Source organism: Pinus tabuliformis, chromosome 1_1 (genome assembly GCF_031772625.1).
Source record: "Pinus tabuliformis cultivar Carrire ecotype Pingquan chromosome 1_1, CPIR1, whole genome shotgun sequence".
Classification (NCBI taxonomy): domain Eukaryota; kingdom Viridiplantae; phylum Streptophyta; class Pinopsida; order Pinales; family Pinaceae; genus Pinus; species Pinus tabuliformis.
Window position 1 is genome coordinate 759642337 of NC_142297.1, and position 10150 is coordinate 759652486.

Here is a 10150-nt window from a genome sequence, read left to right on the forward strand (position 1 = left end):
CCTTGGTGAACCTATCACATCCCATTCCCCCTTGCTACAAGCCAACTTGCTCCTCAAACCACCCTTTGCATTGAATAAACCCTTATAAAACCTCTTTTGCCTTTAAATCCTTTGCAAAAATTACCAAAGTCAAAAACCCGCCTCTGGCGCATTTCCAAAGGTTAGCGCATTATTTGTTAAATGGAAAACATTCAAAAAACCAATGAAAAACCCACAAACCCAAAGTTTCCGCCGCGCATATAACCTAAGCAAGTTGCCGCTCCGCCCACCGTCGGATCAAGTCTCTGAGATCCGACGATCCACAGCGATATCGGAGCTGCCCCTGTAGCCGTCCTTTACCGCCCGAGAAGGTGACGTTGCGTCACGTCACGGGCAGGCCACGCGTCGAACGGCAAGGACTCTCGGAGCCGGGCCTGACACTTTCAGCGCCGTACCCTAGCCGCCCCGAGAAACCGTAGCGGTTAGCCTTAACCATAACCACTACGGTCCTAACCGCCAACTGTTCTCTGCCAACGCATCTCCACGTCACGTTCGCTTGTACTCGCCCCTGCTATTCGTCCACCTGGCCGCTGACATGGCTGCCACCTCATCGCCCCCTTGGACCAATAGTCTACCGCCACGTCACCCGATGACGTCAGCTGACGTCACCTCACCTTGACCCGCCAATAACGTCATGCTGACGTCATCACTAAAAAGCGCCAAAATGGTAAAAAAAGTCCATATTAACCCAAAAAAGCCGTGTTTTTCTCACTTTTCACTCCTGTCGCCACTGTTCTCTCTGCATGACCGTTTACGTTCGAATTTCCGCCAACCTGCTGAGTTAACCCGAGCGACCTCCTCAGCAGCAACCGTGCACGCCTGCGCAACCTCTGTTCGTCAATTAACAGGTATTTACCGTTGTTCTGCCCTCCATACGACTGTTATTGAAATTTAAGTTGCTCAGAAGGCTAAGGACACCTTACAAACTATATTTGCACCGCCCATTTCCCTCTGCACGTCCACAATTGTAACTGTGAAGTCTAAAAACACCAGCCAAGCCATAATACCTGTAATTTCACTCAAAAACAGCTTTCACTGCGTATTCCCGGCAAATTCCTTGTTGACCTCAATTCACCCGCTGAAATAGGGCGTAGTGACAGCCACAGTAGCCTTGGCTCCTAGTATAAGCAGTATTTCAATTGCTGCTGTATAAACTCCTCCTCTGATACTTAAATTTCAAGACTATTCTTACAAAAAGCACTTCTGTTCTGTGCTGGTGCTTTTACAAGCCACTTTATTACAATTGTTGAACTTCAAAGAATCATGGAGACTCCTATTGCTCTAAATATCAAGCCCCTCAATGCTCCTCACCAGGAATTGGAGTGGAAAGCCCTGGGAGATATGGATTATCAAATGCTGGACTGGTTCCCTATGGGCTCCAAATACAATATCCAGATGATGAATGAGTTAAAAGCCCAGCACCTGAGTGGGGCAGACATCTTGGGAATCTGGGACTCAAATTTGCCCATCTACAACCTTCCCCAAGTAAATCCTATGCCAGAGGTGATACACAGCTGCCAGGAACGCTATGACCCGAGCCGAAGAGCTATCATTAGCCCCTCAGGCTTAGTTTTGTTCCACATCACCCCAGAGAGTATAAATGAAATGCTGCACTTCCATACTGCTAAGCAATTGACCCCACTCCATATTCAGAATTTGATAAAGAAAGGGAGCAAGCTGTCAAACGACCAACTCATTAAAATCAATCAGCTGTTTGTAAGACCAGGCTCTGAATCTGTCAGAACTCTTCCTATTGGGTATCCTTACTTGAATGAATTGGGCAGGATGTTAGTGTATTTAATCAGTTATGTCCTAGGATTCAAGGGAATGGAGGATGTGGATGAAACCATAGTAGCAATGCTGTCTCTATTCTCTCCTGGTAAGCCCCCAGCTGTGCATTATGATTATGCTACATACATTGCAGATAAAATCCATGACCAGTTTATGAACTTGAAGAGGGAAAGACTATTCAGGTACACCTCATATATATACCACCTCTTCTTGTTTTATCAGCCAGCCACATTCTCTTTTCCTTTGAAGCAACTCAATGCCCAGGGAAATCCAAGGTCAGTTGTGTTCTGGACCTCTGTTTTTCACCGCACCTCTGTGTCACCTTACACATACAATGAGTTCATTGATTTATTCATTTATCCAGTCATGACAGTATTGCATGGTACTCCTCCTCCTAGACTAACTGATGATATGAGGAGAATTCTCCATTTGAATAAGTCCTACAGCATTGGTAATGGGTACTTCTACCAAAACCACACAGTCATCAGGATATATGGCTGTGAGTTGACCCCTTTTAGATTGCCAAGGTATGTCCCCATGAGGCTTTTTGCCTTGGAATATTTCAGACAGTTTGGCAACTCAGACTACCTCCATTTTCAGAGCAAGAACAAGAAGTCACAGCTAAAGGTAAGGAGCCAGCTGGGTCCTTTCCTATATAACAGAAAAGAGGAGGGGTGGAAGGAGGCAGACAGTATCCTGGAGGGCCTCAGACTGCAAACCAGCTTTGAATGGATACCATATGACCCCAATCATTTTGTCTCCCTCAGGAGAATAAAATACAAATTGGGTAGCTATGCACACAAGAGACAACCCGAGATTGAACAATATGCCAATGCATCAAGTTGGGAAGAGGGTACCCTAGAGGAGGAAACTACTAATGAAGAGCTTCTAGAAAGAGAAGCTAGAAATATGCAAAAGGAAGCTGACTTGGAAACTTGTGGACAGGTACCCCTCTCCTACAAAAAGCGGCTTGGAGCAGCTACTACATCATCAACAACACAGCAGCAAGCTGTCGGGAAAACACCACAAACAGCAAGCAAAGATAAAGGGAAGCAGGTGGAGCAGCCACCTCCATTAACAGAAGAACAAGTGGATACATTGCTACAGCAGCAAGAAGAAATGGAGCAGCAGCAACAAGGGCAGCAACAAGAAGAGGTACAATATAGTGAACAGCAGCCCTTGCAGCAAGAAAAAGTGGTTGATGCTCCAAGCTCCACAGAGCAACAGGCTCAGACAATAGTGCCTCCTAGGGCAGAGACTACTGTTGATACCTCGGTCCTCCAAACCCCACAAAAGGAGGACTTAACCAGGAAAAGAGATAGAGAGACTCCCCTGACTTCATCCATCAATCGGGGAGAGAAAAGACAAAGACTAAATGACTCTCAAGAGGATGACATAGCAGTGAGGCAAGCAATGGGCATGGGCCCACCCAGTGGAGAAGTTTCAGCCAGTTCATTTCAGCATGAACATGATAGAGCTATAGGAGGAGAGGTCAGCTCCTCCAGCCAGCACAGAGAAGGACAGTCAAGCATCAAACAACAATTTATTGACATTAAGAGGAGGAGTGATCCTATTAAAGTACAGCTGTACAATCATTTGCTGAACCTGGCTCCTACCAATCAGCAAAGACTCATGTCTGCCTTTGATGTAAGTGAAGGCAAGATGATCATGAGTCACTTCATGCCCACAACGTTGCATCCTCAATCTACCTCGGATTACCTAAGAACCAACATGGAGGTTCTGGCCAAAGACATACACCCTATGGATAAGATTGAATTACATAAACAAACTGGTGAAATGGTGTATGCCTCCTTGGCAGATGAAACGTTGGAGAACTACAAATTGAAGAGCAGCCTTGATAACACAGCATCTCAGCTGGAATTGGAGAGAGCATCATCGCAAGCCAAGGACAACAGGATCAAGTCCTTGGAAGAGGTAATTATAGAAATAGGACATGATCCTAAAGATGTTAAGGGTATCCAAGAACTCTTGAAGCTAAGGGATGCAGACTTGGCGGCCTTAAGAAAGAAAATCAAGCTCCCAGCTACCATCCATCCTCAAACAGATGAAGTTGCCCAGCAAAGGCAGGAAAAGGATGCTACAGACCTACTGATATCCCTGTACAAGGAGTTGGTTCGGACTCAAGACCAGCTAGGACAATCAGAAGCTGCGAAGGCAGCATTACAGACAGCATTGAAACAAAAAGAAGAGGGCCAACCCTCCCAGCCTCCTCCGCTGATAATCAACCTTGAGGAAGTCCAGCCAACGACTACTCCTCCTCCTCAACAGACAGGGCCTACAGCACCATCTACAACAACAACTACGCCAACAACAGAGCAGACTCCTAGTCTGGACATGCAGAGGCTGCAAGCTGAGATCCAAGTTCTTGAATCCCAAATGAAAGAGCTTGATGAAGTCAAAAGGTCTTTGACTAAAGTGAATGAAAGATTTGACAAAAGCAAGCAGAATGAGGCAGCAAAGGAAAGAGAGGTAAAAGCTCTAAAAAAGAGAATAGCTGAACTAGAAAAAGAGCTTGCACTAGAAAAAGTAACAGCAGAATTGAAAGCAGTCCTCTGGGGCAACATTGGTCGATCCATCACCAATCAGTGGCAGTATATTGAGACTATGGATGAGCAAATAGCACTCATTACCAAGGCAAACAGGGAGGTACAGAGAGCAAGAGCAAGCCTTGGCCACATGCCAGATGCTGCCAGCAGAATGATCAATATTTTGAATAACAAAACTAGCTCTCAACTAGCCACCATGGGAATTACTAACAGGACTGAAACAATTTCAGTAGCTAAAAGAGTCTTGACACTAAGAAGCCTAGTTGGAACGCTGGAAAGGAGAACACAGGATATGCAGACCGAGATCAACAAGTTCCTGGACAGATTTGTGGCATTGCAGAACAGAGGCCTCCCCAGCATATTAAGCAGTGTAGGAAGGCTGCTTACCCTGGAAAATTACATCAAAAGGGTTGATGCGCAGGCTGCAGCACAAATAGCAAAACAACCCAGTACCTCAGCTGAAACAGGGCCAGCAACAGGGCAGAATTTGTATGATAGGGTGGATAACCTGTTCTTTATTATGAATGAAATTGATCACCTGTTTGATACCCCACCAAATTTCTTTAAGTATACAGAGGCAGATGAAACTTTGGGGGCAATCATAAGACACCAATTGCCCACACAGGAAGAGTGGAGGAATTTGACACAAGTAATCCTATCAGGCCCGAACCTGTAGGGTTGGTTTTTTCTCCAGTTTATGGGCAGTCATGCACAGGCAGAATTTTGATAGATAAAATCTACAAGGAAGAGACAGATGCTGAGCCAACTCAGCAGAGCTATTTACTCACCACAGCAGCAGTCACAATCACAGGTGACAAACCCAGAATACAGCGTACAAGCCATAAAGTCGGGTTTCCCAGCATTTAATCAAAGTATCTGAACCGACGCAGCAGATCCCAAAGGCCAAAATATCTTCTGACAGAACATTAAGATGCCTTTTATTTTGTATTCAATGCTGTAATAAATTTCGGATAATAATATCTCAAAAGTTGGTGAGAATATTAAGTCTGAGATAACTTAGAACTCAGATATTTTGTAAACAATCGCAAGTATATATTCACCCCTCGCAGAAGCTTGAGGGGTTGTTGTTATTTTCCTTTTGGAAGTCTCACTTGCTGTAAGATTCTTAGAGAAGTAATACAAAGGGAGAATGGAATTTCCAAAGCTTGATGTATTTGATGCGTTGTGATGAATGGTGAATGTTGCAGGATTCCAGAGTGTTTCATAAAACAATAAGTTTTCTTAAATCTCTGTATTACATGTTTTTCGAGTCTTTTGTTCTCTTTTGTTGTTTAAATGTTTTACACTTAATAGCAAAGTAGAAGAATAGTCCCAGGATTTAATCACTGATTACCCTGGACTCAAACTGAGCTATTATCCATGTTTTCTTCAGATACAGTGTATGAAGTGTAATTCTTAACTGCTGCACTTTAAAACTATATCTTTTGTAGTGATAGACATTTCCAGGGATTCAAGTTTTGCCCCTTTGACATCTATCCGTTGCTCATGCCTAGTTTGGTGGAAATACTCAAATACTTTAGTGAAAATTCTTGATTGCTTTCACTGGTGTTTTCACCTGTTTGTGTTATAAATCAAAAATTTTGTTGTATGAAATATCCAAATGGCCCTGTAAGTTTCACCAGTTCACCTTAAGGATTCTAGACACCTACAGCCATAGACTCCATTGCCCAATGATATTTGACTCTTTGAAAATTATATCACAAGACCTGAAAGAAAATCTTCAACCAAAACATAAACAAAACCTGTGCATAATACCTAGCCTAAAACCCTATCATAAACAGATACAAATCATAAAGAGAGAGCCCTCTCTGATCGCAGTTTGGCTAGAAACAGTGATCAAAAGATTGGTTAGTGGTTACCCCGGCCGTATTCCCTTGGGAGTCATAGGGAACAACCTGGGTGTTAACATAATTGGCGACTCAACTGGGGACTTCTTAAAAAAAATTTCAATTACTATCTATCTCCCAAAGCTGCCATCAAGCCTGAAATTAGCCAAGAGGCCTTAGAACTGTTTCTGTAACACAGGGACAGCTTGAAGGAAGAGCTAGTTAGGGAATCTTAATCCTAGCTTTGGAAAATATATAGCCATTCCAAAATTTTCATCCAGTCCTTGCATATATAACAGCTTCCTGTACAAATTCCAGAGAGAAATTAGAAGCTGGCTCCCAAAAGAAACCCAAGGCACACTAGGGCAAATCCTGACCCTGATCAACCTATTATTGTTGATAATCCAAATATCATTCCAAAGAACATTAGGAGACAGCAAAAGCAGGAGAAGCCTGCTGATTCAGATATAAGTTCAGATCGACCTATCCTCATTCCTACTCCTTGCAAAGTTCTTTTCCGGTCCACCCCTAGTCCTTCTAGTTCATCATCAACACCTCAAAGCCCTCCTCTCCCATCTTCACCATCTGCACATACTCTTTTAACCAGCCCCCCGCTTGTTACCCATCCTATTAACCCTGTTACACCTGTAATCCCAGCTGTCCCATTTGTTCCTATTAACCCCATAAACCCCATAAACATGGCTAACAGATATGCACCTCTGCAGATACCAGCCAATGCTCCAGCTCTACCCCAAGACTACCAAACCAAAATCTCATTTTTTGACTCCCATGGCCCTTTGACAGCTGTCCAGCATGCTAAGAAGATGCAAGACCACTTTGAGACCTATGAAATAGATGATAACAATGTCAGGATGAGAATTTTTGTTCAAAGCTTAACTGGGGATGTTAGAACTTGGTTCATATCCCTCAATGCAAACTCCATTACAACACCTGATCAGCTTTACGAAGCTTTTACTGAGAGATGGGAGAAAAAGAAAGATCCACTCCACATACTCGGTGAATATAACACTATTAAAAGAGGTCCCCAAGAAACAGTTTTGGAATATTGTGCTAGGTTTAACAATGTATATAATGTTATCCCCTAGAACTTAAGGCCCCCTCCTGATTTGGCCCTGTATAACTTCCCTGACGGTTTTGATTCTGATATGGCCTATCAGTTGAAAGAAAGAGATCCTCCAACCCTTGCAGAAGCTCAAAGGGTTGCAGTCACTGTAGAGGCTAACCTAATTGCCAAAAGAAACAGGGCAAAGTTGGAAAAGAAGGCTGGCTTCAGAGAAGAGCCCTCAGGCTTTGATCAAAAGCTGGATGCAATACTAAACAGTATGAAGAGATTGGGTGAAAGAGTGGAAACAGTGGAAAGAAAATCATCATGGGAGGCATCACAAAGTAACCCTCCTAGAAACCCGAATTTTAGGAGAACTCAGAACCCAAACATAGGAAAAACAAGTGCTGACCAAGATATTAGACCCCCTTTTCAAGAAAACTATGCAGAAACTTCCACACACAGCCAGCTCAATGAAGATCCTGAAATTAACTTAATGGGTTTGGATGGTAAAAGCCATGTCTTTTTAACACAAGAAGACCATGAGGAGGATGAAAGCAAAACATTCCAAACTAAATCAGGAGAATCCTTTGACTTTAAACAAGGGTATGATACTGCTGTCTATGAAGTCCATAAATAGTATAAACTCAGGAGTAGAACTGTGAATGTAAACCAGCCCGATAAGATAAATGATAAACACAGGTCTAAAGAAACCATGGTCACAGAAACTAATGACAAAATAAACTTCCCTGCAGAAGAAATTGTAGTTGAGGATGTTACTGAACTGCTGTCCCCACTACAACAGCCCATGGCAACTTCGTCCTCTCACCCTGATTCAAATTTTACCCCTCAAAACATGAGTAAAAGGGGCAGATCTCAAAATCAAGATGAAATCCAACAAGAAGATTTAATGAACAAAGAAAAGGCTGGTATCCGTGACCCTAAAACCCAAATTGACAAACCTTTTGACCTAGGCACAGAGATTGGCAAGCTAAAGATAGCCATTCCTCTCTCAGAGCTAGCCAAGCATGACATATACAAACAACAGATCAAAAAATCCCTTCAACTCACTACTAGCAAAGATGATGTAAATGTGCTAGATGACACTCCAGAATTACTGTTCGTGTTGGCATTATGATTCAGGTGTTGTCCTTGATGGCAAACTCATTCAGGTGGTAAATCAAGAAGGACGCAGGAAATATGTTCAGCAAGTGCGTCCCCGCAGGTATACCATACAGAACCCGCGTCCAGGGACGCAGGCCAGCCGTTCAGGAGGTGCGTCCGCCCAGTGCACACATTTCAAGGCAGAGAAAAGCACGTGGGGGTTTCTTGTGTGGTATCTAGCCGACGGTTTTGTGTTTCTATGGTGTCGGCTCGTGGTATTGTTCCACGCTTTGGGGAGAAGCTTGCCTATATAAAGCAAAGGAGTTCATTTGGATTAAGCATCATCTTGGTTGAACATCTCTTGGTGAGATCTAGTCCAAATCTATAAGGGCAAATCTTCTAATGGACTACGATCTATATGGCGCATGATCAGATCTGTGGATCTGAGTGTTTGGGTTGGTTCTGAAGTCCTCTTATCTTCTATATCTGAAGGGACGCAGATTCAGTGAAGGGAAAGTGCGCCGGGACGCAGTACAGTAAAGACTCAGGTGCGTCTCTGAAGCGAAAGACGCGGCGCGATAGTGTTTCTGGGAGCGTCGGTCGCAGAAAAGCAAAAAGGAACAGTGTGTCTGCACGCAGAACAGCATAAGGTATACTGCGTCCAGTCGCAGGCCACAGAAAGAAAATATGCGTCCCTGTCTTAAGATGATCTGTTGACTGTATATTTCTGTTCATAAGGTGTTCTGGGTTGTTTATGTAATTACTGATCTGATATCTGTAGTAAACTGTATCTGTTGTATACTTGTTGATCATTTGATTCTTCATGAAAAGAAGTAGGGGGTTGTAGCTCCCTTCCAGGAGAAACTGGAAAACGAGAAAGAGTTGTAGCTCTTTGCAGGTTGCAGCCTGCGTGCTGGTAAAGGACTGCACCAGTACAAAATCATTGTAAAAAGAATTTCTTGAAAGAAGATAGAGACATATTGCAGCAGGTGGTTTTTCTCCCGCATTGGGTTTCCACCTTACACCTTGTGTTCTTTGGTGTGACTGTCTATTTTCTTTATTCATGCTCATTGTTTTATGGTACTGATATGCAAGAATATTTCAAAAAGATCAAATAAGGAAGATTTGGTAAATTGCTAGATAATACTGATTCACCCCCCCTCTCAGTATTTCCAACAATTGGTATCAGAGCAGGTCCTTCAGAAAAGCTTGATCGCTTGAAGGTAGATCGTTCATCATGAGCAACTACGAGAGAGAAGCATCAATCAGGCCACCCGTCTTCGATGGGACAAACTTCAATTATTGGAAGGTAAGAGTTACTGCATATCTTCAATCTCTTGGTACAGAAGTTTGGAACATTGTAGAATCAGGCTATGCCTTTCCTTCAGCTACTCCTACAGATCCAGCTGAGAAAAAGCAGTATGAAACAAATGCAAAAGCAGTCAGTACTCTATTAGGAAGTATATCTCAAACAGAGTTCATGAAGGTCATGCACTTCAAATCAGCAAAAGAGATATGGGACAAAATGATCACTAGCTATGAAGGAGATGAACAGGTAAAAGAAGCTAAACTTCAAACTCTCAGGATTCAATATGAGACTCTCAAGATGTATAATGATGAAAGTGTGGCTAATTATTTTCTTCGGGTAGATGAGATTGTAAATTGTATGAAAAATTTGGGTGAAGAAATAAAAGAGACTATAGTAGTTCAAAAGATTCTAAGATCTTTATCCCCCAAGT